The sequence below is a fragment of the Tachysurus vachellii genome, chromosome 18 (genome assembly GCF_030014155.1).
Source record: "Tachysurus vachellii isolate PV-2020 chromosome 18, HZAU_Pvac_v1, whole genome shotgun sequence".
Lineage (NCBI taxonomy): Eukaryota > Metazoa > Chordata > Actinopteri > Siluriformes > Bagridae > Tachysurus > Tachysurus vachellii.
Window position 1 is genome coordinate 13,470,085 of NC_083477.1, and position 13,170 is coordinate 13,483,254.

At 36.3% G+C, this 13,170-nt stretch overlaps 1 protein-coding gene and 1 long non-coding RNA gene across 3 annotated transcripts in view; one reads left to right on the top strand and one right to left on the bottom strand.

The window, feature by feature from the left end:
* prkcab (protein kinase C, alpha, b) overlaps window positions 1-13,170 on the bottom strand; it is a 132,749-nt gene that overhangs the window by 104,567 nt on the left and 15,012 nt on the right. The window lies entirely within an intron of this gene.
* Window positions 5,606-10,120, top strand: LOC132860691 (uncharacterized). Its single transcript, XR_009649876.1, has 3 exons — window positions 5,606-5,792; window positions 7,339-7,501; window positions 9,704-10,120. It is a non-coding gene; the product is annotated as an uncharacterized LOC132860691 (long non-coding RNA).

The window sequence follows — 13,170 nt, forward strand, 5'->3', positions numbered from 1 at the left end:
CCATGAAAAGAAAAAAGGAATTGTGAGGAGCTGCTTTCCTCTGAGTGTACTTTCTGCTGGACTTTGAATGAGCAGTGGTTTGAAAAGATGTGCTGGCTTTAAATGTCTTACAGGAAGCACGTACTGTATTAAGCCACGTTCACACTGCAAGTCTTAATGCTCAATTCGGATATTTTGCTCAGATCTGATTTTTTTGTTTGGCTGTTCACATTACCTTTTAAAATGTGGCCTATATCAGATACCAGTGTGAACTGTTTGCTGTTTCGAACTGACCCGCATGCGCAAACGAACAATAACAATGACGTCACACGCAGCACGCCGTTGCGCTAAAAAGTTGGCGAGGTTATGGAGGAAGTATTGTATCATCTGGTGCAAGCAAACATATCATGTAATGCTATAATATGATGTATTCAACGCAAACATTATGAGCTGGTTCACGTAGCCACTTTATATAACACTCTTAACACACACGTTACCAGTCACGTTTGTGTCACGTTTTCGCGGCGCAAAAAAAAAGGTTTCGCCGGCGCAAAAAAAAATTAAAAGATAAAAAAAAGGTTTCGCCGGCGCATAATTGTGACGAATGTCGATGTAGATTGACGTAAAAGTCGCATCAAATCCGCCTTGGCTGTTCACACTGCGGCCACATTGGAAAAGATCAGATTTGGGTCTGATTCAGGACCACATATGGAAGTGGCCCAGATCTGATTTAAAAAAATCAGATCTGGGCCAGATTTGAGTGTTCACACTACTCCTGAAGAAGTCTGACCTGGTCACTTGACCCCAAAAAAATCGGATTTGGGCCACTTTTACCTGCAGTGTGAACGTGGCCTTAGTGTATTAGCCCCCACCTTCCCTGATTAGATGCTGTCATGTGAAAGAGGAAAGAGAGGGGTGTTAACAGGTCAGGGAACAGATTGACACCCTGACCATCACCTCATAATCATGTTACACCTACATCACAAATAAAACTTAAAGTAGTTAACATTAGACTAGATGCACAGTAGCTCTTTAGTAAAGTCATATCCAGAATATTTAGCTGATACATTGCAATAAATGAAATCTTAACAAGTGGAAATTTCCTGAATATAGTAAAATTACTGTCCTCTCTCCTATGATAAGATTACAATAAACCAACAATAAGATTATTAAGCCAATTTCTAGATATATTTTTCTATTTTAAGCTTTAAATTTGCTTATTCACTATGTGGGTTATTTTGCTTCTTTCTAAAAATATATACTTAAAATTAGCATGATTATATGATAATATACAATAAAAGTGTCTTGTAATTGGTTTAATCATATCAAAGTTGATATCTTGTAATCATCTAAAAGGAAATACTAAATATTTTTGACTATATTATATACATTATATGGCCAAGATTGTGGACTTGTGACCATCTCACTCATACATTATGTGGTTCTTCACAGTTTTATAACTGCAATTTCCTCCCACTGGAACTAAGGGGACCAAATTGGTTCATGATAATGATCCTGTGCACAAATAGAGACAGCCATAAAGACATGGTTTGCCAAAGTTTGGTGTGGAAGAACGTGAGTGTCTTGTACAGAGCCTTGACCTCAACACCACTGACCACCTCTGTGATGAGCTGGAATTCCGACTGAACCCCAAGACGTCTTTTAATGCTCTAATGGCACAATGGCACAAATGCTCTAAATCGACACACTCCAAAAAAAAAAAAAGAAAGCCTTCACAGAAGACTGGAGGTTAATATAACAGCAAAGAAGAACTAAATGCGGAATGTGACTGTTCATCAAGAATGTGATGGTCAGGTGTCGACAAACTTTTGGCCATACAGTTTAGTTTGCTATTTCTAACACAGCCACTAGTAAAATGGCATAAAGTGTTGAAAATCAACCACACTCTTCCTCAGCTGATTTAAATGATTTTCTGTCAAATCCAAAGTATCCCAGAAAAACAGAACAGCATGACATTATAAAAGTACAATACTGCAATAAAAGGTAATAAAATACCTTTTTATTCCAGCAATTGTTTGCAGTGTACATTCTCTCTCATATATAATATTTTCCTTTCACAAGTGGGATGAAAACAAAATCACATATCCACCCCTCACTATATTATTGCTTTATAACATGCCAAGTAAAATGCCAGCACTAAGGAGAAATGAATCTCTCTCAGTGCGCAGAACTAAAGCATATGGTGGAATATCTTTAAATAATCTCATCAAGAACAGCTCTTTAAACCACCTCTGGGACTGAGATTACACGTCTGTGTAGAGTTTTTTAATTCTAGTATAAATGGATAAAATTCACAATGTGTCGTTCTTAAACAAATACAGATTATCGGCACTGGCAAACTGCTATACAACAAAATAAGTAAAACATGGGCTGTGATTGGTATATAGTGAACTTGCTGCTTCACACCACACCAATATTAATTATTTTCCTATAACAAAACATTATACAACACATTATTTCCTAGAACAACACACTCTTCAGAAACCAGCAATAAAAGAATTTCTCACTTTAGTCAGATAAGTATTTTGCATATTTTGATAAGTATTTTTATGTAAATACAAAAAAATATTAATTGCAAAATGTTATACTGTTATGGGGATGGTTATAGTGAAGTATAAACTGTGAGTGACTTTATACCTCTAAATGATGTGTTTTAATTCAGGTGCAGTAACTGGTTCTGTAAAGGAGATGTTAAGCTGTACGCCATATGAAATGTCTGCCCATGCCTCTTTATAATTAGTATTTAAGCTTTATATACTCATTTGTATTTACATGTTTCTCCTGCTGATTTGATTTCTGCTTTGTTTCCATATCTCTTATATAGTCCTGCCTAGTTTATACCCATTTGCTGATCATCTGACCTCTTGCCTGTTACTGGGTTTGAATGACCTAAACCCCTTGAATTAAAGCTGAAAGTGTACACTCTTGATGAATCCATGGAGTGTAAAAGAACCTATTTATAAAAAAACGATTTCATAATACAAAAAAAATGTGTAAGGTGAAATCAGTGCTATTACTTTTTGTCTTTATGTAGATAATGCTGTGCCATCTTTGAGAAATTTGTGAAATAATTAAAACTATATAAATAAATAAAAATACTTTAATAAAAGGGAAGAGTTTTGCTGTTATAAATACTACAGGCCATTTTTTCAAAACATGTTTGTTATTTTTTTAATTAAATTTATATTGTCTTTGAATTTTCCTGTCTAATTTTGTATAAACTCTTCAAAATGCTTTACGTTTCATATATGAGAATAACATTAGGTTTTCTAAAGAACCAATCCTTTTAAGAGTGTACCCAATCAGCTTATCCGGAATCATCTCCTCACAGGAGATGGTAAACTGTGGAAACAAATGGAAACTGTGAAGAAGGAGCTACGTACAGAGCACCACATAAATCTTTTTTTCCACAATTAAAGAGCGGCTAATTATACTGGCGCCTACTGGTACAACAAAGGAGTTGCCAGTGAATTGGACCATATGGTGTGGACCCACCTACACACTCAAGGGTCACATGCCAATGACGGCAGCTCTAATCGGTGGGCTGAGGATACCCATTTTGTCATACCGCCCCATCAGCCCAGCAGCAAGAACGTGAACAAACTTGTAAGCAGCAAATAGAAAAGCTGCTTTGTCTGGGACTCGCTGAAATATTGCTTTCTATTCCTGCTCTCCTCCTCGTTCTATTCCTTGACAATTTCTGTGAGCACTGAGCAATCCAAACACCTGCTATAGGTCTCCCAATGTACCACACTCCTCCAACTTGAATCTAATACTCACTGATTGGGAGAAAAAAAGGGAAAGGTGTAAATGAACGATGGCCAGCTGAGAAGGAGGACTGGGTGCCAAAGCTTGGGGATTTGGTGGACGTATTTAGAAACTGATGAAGCCCATAAACCTCCATTTACAGCATCCAAGTGTCTCAGCTATGGCGTTGCACAAATGAATTGTTAAACAGGACTGTGAATAGAGACAAAGGCAGGCATATGCAGCATTTGTTCTCTCTATTTATCATTCTCCCATTGTTTCAGCTTAGCTCGGGGTGGCTAAATTCAATTAAAATGGAAGAGGAGTGATAATGGACTCTCTGCAAAAACACTATCGGTTTATGCAACTGGATGTCAATCCAAGAGCAAGTGAGACAACACATTTTCTTAATGTGTATAAATAATGCTAGTATTTCAGGAACAAAAAGCTTTATTTCCACTGAACAAAAGCAATGCTTTGCTACATCCGCCAGCATGATATACATAAAGTGGTAATTTACAGTACTTAAGGTGAAAGCAGGGATACACACCATAATAAGACAATAGTCCAGCACAGGGCACCATGCACACACTTATTCCAACACTGCGTCCTATACACCTACTACCATGTGTTTGGGAGGAGGGAGGAAATGAGAAGTCTCTAGACATGCAGAGAACAAGCAAAACTCCACACAGACTGTAAACTGAGTTTGAGATCAAACTGGGGTACTGAGAGGTATAGGGTTACCTAATTATTGGCTTAATTGATATAAATCTTAGTTGGCAAACTAAATAAGTCTAATCAATTAGATGCAAATTCACTTTATTGACAAAACAAGTCAGACCTCCTGGGTAAAAGTGCTTGTATAAGTGGTTATAAGTGCAATATATAACACACTAGGTATACCCAGTATATTAACCTCTTGAGACCCGAATGTCCTCATATGACGACATAATATTTTCTCACACTTCATTGTCTATATATATTTATTGTACCAACCTTATATGAGGACTGTTAGGTATAATTCTTTTGCCAAACTGCTTCCTTGAAAACACTGATTAAATTTATAGTTATCAGCTAGGAATTAAGAGAAACAGTCAGTAGAAATTGTAATGTACACGACAGTAGCATACGGGTCTCAGGAGGTTAAAGATAAAAGTTAAACTATTGCTTAAACCAAGACCTCTAGCATATACCAGAGGTCATCAAACAGAGGACACCACAAAGTACTTCAGCATATTAACCTGAAATCTTATTTAGCAGAATTAACATAACATTTATAAAAGAAACCTTGTCAGAGTCAGCGTATCAAAAAAGGGAAGACTTTTTTATAGGCCTTATGTGGTCAGTGCCAGTGAAAAGATGCATGTTTGAAGGCAAATTGACAGCAAAGTATATGTCTTATCGCAAGTTGAAAGTGGTAACATGAACCATCTGATCTTATTCACAGAAAAAAAAAGAATCGTTATGGATTAAGGATTAAAAAAAGCCTAATTGTGTGAGTTTTCAAAAATGACGCTTAAAGTAACCCATTATCCGAAGCTTTTTATTCAAGTTGAGTTTATTCACATTTTTAAGGCAGCAAATAAACTATTTGTTTCAAGTTTATGCAGTTAATGTAAACGTGAGGCTTGATGCTAACTAAAGACCTAATCACCATTAGACAAAATATATATTTAAATAAACTGTTATGTTTCTCAGCAATCATCTGTAGCAGGTGTTGCTATGATTGTTATCATTTGCTAACTGTGTGGCAATTTATCTTTTCTGTTGTTATCTTTTGTAATTATTAACATTTGACATGACTGCCTACTCTGACAAGAGTTTAATCACTAAGTACAATGCCTGGCAAAATGAATTGAACTTGGCTGTATAATAAATGGTTTGACACACAATGTTTGTTGTGAACATTGACTGGAGCTCTTGACCTGTATCTGCATGACTGTATGTGTTGGTCTGCTGCCACTTGATTGGATGATTGGATAACTGCATGAAGAAACAGATGTAGAAGTCTTATATATCACGTTTACAGATTTTCTTTAGAGGTATTTCCATTTCTTTTAATCTAAGATGACTTGAACTGTTAAATGTAACATAAAGATGAACAGCGTTTTGGGGAATAACAGTATTAAATGCAGAGGTGAGATCTCTGTGTGTGTGTGTGTGTGTGTGTGTGTGTGTGTGTGTGTGTGTGTGTGTGTGTGTGTGTGTGTGTGTGTGTGTGTGTGTGTGTGTGTGTGTGCGTGTGTGTGTGTAATCACATGCTGGGATTGAGTGAAAATGAAACCTGCTGATTATCAGACATTGCTGCTTAGTCTGTTGGGATTGGGGATGTGATTACAGCTTTCTTTTCTGAAAAAAAAAAACAAAGGAAGTAATAATAAGATCTTGGTTTGGGTTTTAGCAACATTATTGACTTGGGTTTTCTGGAACAAGATTTAAAATTACTTTCTGTAACAATTGACTTTTTTAAAACAGCTATGTTACTTGAAATTAACTAGATGTTGCAGCTCGCTTTCTTTGTCTTGGTTCATGTAATTAATCATATTGTTATTATCTGAGAAAGTGAGGAAAGGTTTAACAACTAAAATACTGTTTGCATACTTTTATTTTTTACTTTAATCATGACGATGATGTGGACAGGGCTGTTTTTCTGTTATTCCAATAAGTTATATAAGCAAATATAAATGTATGGTAAAATGGAAATGATTGTAAACCAATACATTCCTGCATTTATCAAGCAATTAAAAACATAAGCCACGTACCCATGTATTTGAGAACAGTACATGAGTTTTTCGTCACTTTTTAAAGTTTAAAATGCTCCAAAATGATACAGATCATGGTGAATGATGTTTATAGTTTGCTGCTTATAGTGATCCAAACCTTTAATTAGAAGGGTCAAAACATTGCATTTATCATCCATCCATCCATCCATCCATCCGTCCATCCATCCATCCTTCCATCTGTCCATCCATCCATCCATCCATCCATCCATCCATCCATTGATCTTACTGTGTGATGGTGGATCAGAAGCTAGAGTTGTGCAGTGGTCCTAATAAAAAGTCACAGCAATGGGCAGTTTTTCTTTCATGGGGGCAGTCAGATAAAGAAAACAACACTTTCCTGACATTTACTGAAAATGGTAGTGCTGCCGAGCAACATGTTTATCGGTGTTCACTACTAGTGTTGAGGTTGCTTTTTTAAAATAATGTATGTATTTTCGATGACATCAATAATTTAGGTGATAAAATATGCAGTAAGAATAATTCCTAAGTTCCTTTACCTAGCACAGAATGCTAATGCAAATGAAGATTAAACCATTTATAATAATGGCAGCATTTCATAACACACATTGTACAGTATACAAATGTTCACTTCTCTGTCCGTCCAGATCAGTCCATGGTTAACATATTTAAATGCTTTTCTTATGTTAAAAGAACAGGCTCTGTGACTAGGTTAAAAAGTTTTTAAAAATTAAAAATTAGGTTTTAAAAATTTCAGTTTCCTTGCATTCTCTTGCAATCTGGCTGTTGAGAATTAATAAATGATGTGACTGCTGACATGGGATATTCTTCTGTATGTTAAATGTAGGAGAAAAAAACAGGAAGCTGCTTTCACCAATGGATGGTCAGTCTTGAAGGGCACATCATTTGTGAAGGCATCCAGCCAGCTTTTCTATCTGAGGTTTTGTACTTATTCCAACATAAATGAGGAATACCAAGATGAAGCTATGCATGATTCAATTCATTCAGAGGTTAGATGCTTACATTCGATTATATTTGTATACATATTGTTTTTAAAGCTATTACCGTCTCTGAACTAAGTGTATACAGTATATGAATTCCCAGGTGAAAATATCCAACTCCTAAAAATATGCTAAAATGACCTAAAATTAACTGTATAAAGTTTCTCAGCTCAAGACTGAATTACAACCCTCCACCTTAAAGGTTTCTATCTCTATGAAGCCCTCTGCATATGAACTTTACTAAAGCATAATGTGCAGCGTTATCTGTTACTTTCTTGATGTAATCATTGGATGTAAACTTATAGCCCTTGATAAGAACATACTGCCTCAGTCACACAATGCAAAGCAACAAAGAGAAAGGAACGGAATGGAAAACTTCACTCTCAGAAAAAAAAAACCAGACCAACAGCAGGAGGAGGAGGAGAAAACAGGGAACAGACATTTGTCATGATAGCACACAGATGGTGGTCTGATGAATGAGAGAAACAGAACCCAATGAAGGAAAAAGATCCATTCTTTGGTGTTATTTACTGTAGGTTTCATCCTAACAGAAAGCTAGTGCAGTTATAACAGGAGATGTGGTGGAACCGTTCACCTTGTGTCCTTGAGTATGGATGTGTGTTTATGTGTAAAGGTTATAGTACTGACTTTCTACTATATTCCACTCACACACACACACACACACACACACACACACACACACACACACACACACATAAATATTCGTAAACATAATATAATAATACAATCAAAGGTGTGTGTGTTTGTGGTGACTCATTGTATCATAATGATTATCCAGTGCCTGAGGAGGGACTCTGTTCAATACAGAGGCCAGGAATGCTTTACAGTTTATAGTGTGTGTGTGTGTGTGTGTGTGTGTGTGTGTGTGTGTGTGTGTGTGTGTGTGTGCGCATGCGTGCGTGCATGCGTGTGTGTGAGCAAAGACTAGAAAGATTATACTGTATGAGTGGTGGTATACAGCCGAGTTCTCTGTTGACAGAACTGTCTTTGTGTGTGTGTTTGTGTGTTTGTGTATGTGTATGTGTGATCTCTATTAGCACAAGGAGGCAAGAGTTTCCAACCTTCCACTCAGCATGACCATTTCACTGTGCAGCAGCAAAGGAAAAACACACATTTTCACGCTTGTCTCTCCTTATAAGCACCTTCTACTGACACAATTCAGCTAATTAAAGCTCAGCTACACTTAAATATACCACCGAACCCAACGTAATGATAACCCCATCAGTAATAAACACCATAATTATTAATTACTTTATGGTTTTGGACTAAAGGATAAGAGATCATGACCAATGCACAAGAATCATTGCTTATTCAGATTTCGATCACTGGCCACTAATATGAAACAGCACTGTATTACTTCTTCATACGCATACCTCAGTGAAACGGCATGACGCCTTTCTCTAAAAATATTCCACCTTCCTAAATAAATGCCCCGAACTCTTATTTTAGTGTTTAATTAATCACAACATTTTCAAGTACTCATGCTGAGTGTTCAAGTACATATTCCCAGATGGTGTTTTACTAAGCCTGTGAATAGAAACCCAGCCTCATAAAGCACCAACCAATTTAAAACTACAAACTCATCTCTTTTGTAAGGATGCTACTCATGTGGATAGTTTCGTAATCCCTGGACACTCGCTGAAATACGTGATTAAATACGGAATCTTGTTTTCATCACATACATCCATTCATTTTCCGTACTGTTTAACCTACACAGGGTCACGTGGAGCCTGAAGTCCATCACAGGGGACTGGGGAACAAGGTGAGGGACCAGCTAGACATAGTGCAGACCCAGCACAGACACTATCACACCCATTCATATATTATGGACAATTTAGAGATGCCGAACAGCCTTCATAAGGGATCGTTTTGAAATAGTGTATTTATGCTCCCTGTGTAAGCAGTGAGCATGGATTGAGTTATGAAATATTGAAGATGGTTGTGTAATTTATTTTGAAATCAGACAGATTTTCGGTATTTGAAATCCTTTTGCTGTACCTTGTATCACTTTGAAGTGAAACTGACGCACGCTTGATAACGACGTATGTTGAGCGTATGTCGATTGTAATTAAAGAAATGAATGTATGAATGAACGTTTGTTGTGCAATGTAATGTGTATTTATGCAATTCGAAATGTGTTTGAGTCTTTTTCTGAATTGTGAATTTTGTCGTTTGTATGTGTTATTACAGTTTTCATGGTGCTGTGGGGTGCTGTGAGTCGCTATATGAAATAAAGTTGCTGTTTGAATATATTGCGTTGGTGTGGTGTCGAGGCTTTCGGATCCAAGAGGTCGCTACAGACTATAAAGCATGTCTTTGGATTGGAAGAGGAAACTGGAGTACCAGGAGGAAACCCCTGAAGCATAGAGAGGAAATCCAAACTCCACACACAGGAAAGAGGCATGAATTAAACCTCCTGAGGTGATGTGCTGAACCTCTAAGTTACTGTGCCACCGTTTACATCACTTATGCGAGCTACTGTAATATCACATAACTGCACTTTTATAATCTTACAATTACAACATAGAGTAGTATTGTGCAATACTTACTGTATCAATCTCTTGAACATTTTATAAAAGAAATTAATGTTAATAATTAAATAAGTAAGTAATTTTGTCTATGGTTCTATTGTTTTATTGTATCATCTGTTTTGTTTATTTTATGTTTAGTTTTTGACTTTGTTCAGCTCTGCTGTGATAAATGCGCTATATAAATAAACTTTACTTACTTCCTTACTTACTTACTAAGTAAATAATGTGCTATAATGAATGAAGTAATTATACTGATTAATAAGTTGCTCAAAAGCTGCTGGTTACATAATTCTGACTCTATACAGTTGTAGAAAGGACATTAGATTTGCCATTCAGATGGATTCCCTTTTCAGTAAGGTTCGTCTTAAGGTTTCTTTTTTGCAATCCTTGCCTCTGATTTAATAATTAGAAACCTTTCATTTTTAATCTGAATTTTTCTACTTCTGAAAAGCTGCTTTAAGACAATGTCCAAGTACATAAAACATACATAGAAACAAGCATCCATGACTAAAAGACTATAAATATGTTGATTTATATCTCAGCCAATGTATGGAGCTCCTTTACTGTGGTTCAAAATGTTATCAAATACTAATATAAGAAATGCATTTTACACCACTAAAAATATCCGAAGTTTACTATTAATGTGATATTACAGTACTGTTCACTGTATTTAAATGTCTATTTACTTTGCAGGCATTAGTTTGTTGTTGTTGTTGCTGTGGTTTATTACTAAAGCAGCAGAGTAGAACGAGTACATAGCAGAATAAAATACAAAACAAACAAGAGATGACTAAATTGAGTCATCACTTTCTTGTATTTCTTCTTGTTCACCACTTTCTTGTATTTCTTCTTCAGAGCCTCCTTGCATTATGCAGCTCTATTGTGGATGTCTTATTTCCTGTTTGTGTCAGACTGTGTTTTTGATTACATGCTGATGCTGAAATCTATGCCACAGAGTTTTAGCGGCACCTTCCAGACTACTAGTCATACTAGACACTACTACTAGAAAATTTACATTGCAATTGTTTTAAAACCGACTACTTAAATATATAGTTTAGGACTGAATTTCCATCCTGAATTATGAGCAGACTTCAGAGAATTTAGCTGGTAAAACAGAGCTAGGAACAGAACATTGAGGTAATGGTATTTCCAAATGACTTGGTAAGGCATACAGTATTAGGAAGGCGTCACTGCCACTGCTGGGCCCTTCAACATGGCCCTTAACTCTCAACTGCTCCGTTGAGATAAATTTAAGTCACCTTAAAAGTATTGGCTGCTATCATTCATTCTGTCCAGCTGTTACAGTTCTCAACCTGTCCTCCTCTAGGTTTTTTACGTTATAATTTTGCCTATGTGCTTAAACAGCCAGTATGATTAACCATGACTAAAACCTTGCTAGCCAAATATGCGTTTCTACCTTAGTGAGAAAAAATAGCTGTGTGCTGTAACGAAAAGGACATATGCATAATGTCCTGCGTCATCATAAAAACACACTTACGCGCTTTCTATGTGACAACTAACAAAGTCCAGATGACAATTCAGATAATTACAAACATGTCAGATGTAGCCAAAAGAACAGAACGATTTAAGTCGCAAGCCGCTCAGGTTTGCAGACTGTGGAGTGGTGGGACGCTTTTTATGTCCCAGGAAGCCTCATGTCTGTGTCACCTTCTGGCTCTCCCTTTTAGTTATGCTGTCATAGCTATTTTTGAGGAGTACCTGTCTGCACTTTACACAAAATGTATATTGTCCATCACCTGATAACAATCATATCATACATTTTTCTCCTCCCTCTCTCTCTCTCTCTCTCTCTCTCTCTCTCTCTCTCGCTCTCTTTCACTCTCTCTCTCTTTCTGTCGAGCTATACATGCTCCCAGTGTTCTAAGTTCCTAGTCTGATCGTCACTTCTTAAGGAGCTACTTTGTCAATCCTGACGTTCTATCCCTGGTTGGAGTCTCGGCGCCCGGTGGTCACCCTGCCAGGGATTGATCTGCATGGTCAGCCAGTGACTCATGGGATTGCTGCCAATGGAGCCACACGGAGACTGTCATGCCTTCTTTGAACCATTGTTGTGTCAGTCAGCTCAACCATTTGAAGACTATGGCAGAGTTTGCACAGGTTCCTCAGGAACTCTCGGTTGCACTATTATAAACTGTTGTAGAAATGACATTATTTATATTTACATTATTTACTGTCCAGTGTCACCCAAATGCAGATGGGTTTCCTTCTGAGTCTGGTTCCTCTCAAGATTTCTTCCTCATATCATCTCAGGGAGTTTTTCCTTGCCACGGTCACCTCCGGCTTGCTCATTAGGGATAAATGTTAGAGATATATAGTATTTATACTTTTTTTTTTTTTTTTTTTGCTTTTTTGCTATAATTCTGTAAAGCTGCTTTAAGACAATCTGAATTGTTAAAACTGCTACACAAATAAACTAAATTGAATTGAATTTTATTGAATTAATCTGAGATTATTTTCACAATGAGGATCGAGCAAACAGTTAACAATTTAATTGGAGGTAATAAATAAAATAAAAGTTTGAGAAGTATTTTAAATGACTTGGACCCTGGTTTTTAATCAGTATAAACAAATTAATTATTTTATCACCACAAGTTTGATATAAAATTAGTCAGAACACTGTTGGCTTTCAGTGTGAGAGGATTTTACCCCTTTTGGGATAACTTTTCACAGAATTTTAGTGGTTGAAGTTAACACATTCAAATTTTAGAGGCTTTTGAGCCAGACAAAAACATTTGTATGAAAGAAAAACTGTTTTGTTTTCTTGGGAATTTTCTATGAATATATTGTCCCTAGAAGGCTAGATAAAAACAAAAAACGTATGAAAAGATACAAATTCTTAAAGCCATAAGTATCTACTTACATGCGAGCAATTAAGCAACACTGTGGAGTGTGACATGACAAAAGAAATTCAATGCTGAAAATTGACACCAGCAAAATAGGCACAAATTCAATTTTTGTTAAAAATAGTTAAGCTAATGTAAAGTATGCTTTTGTATTTATTTTGAAAATGCACTCTGTTTTTTAAGAAGTGAAATGAACTGTACATTTTTACATTTTGTTCTCTTTTTAAAGATGAATGAAGGTTCTTATCTTTTAAGAAGTTAT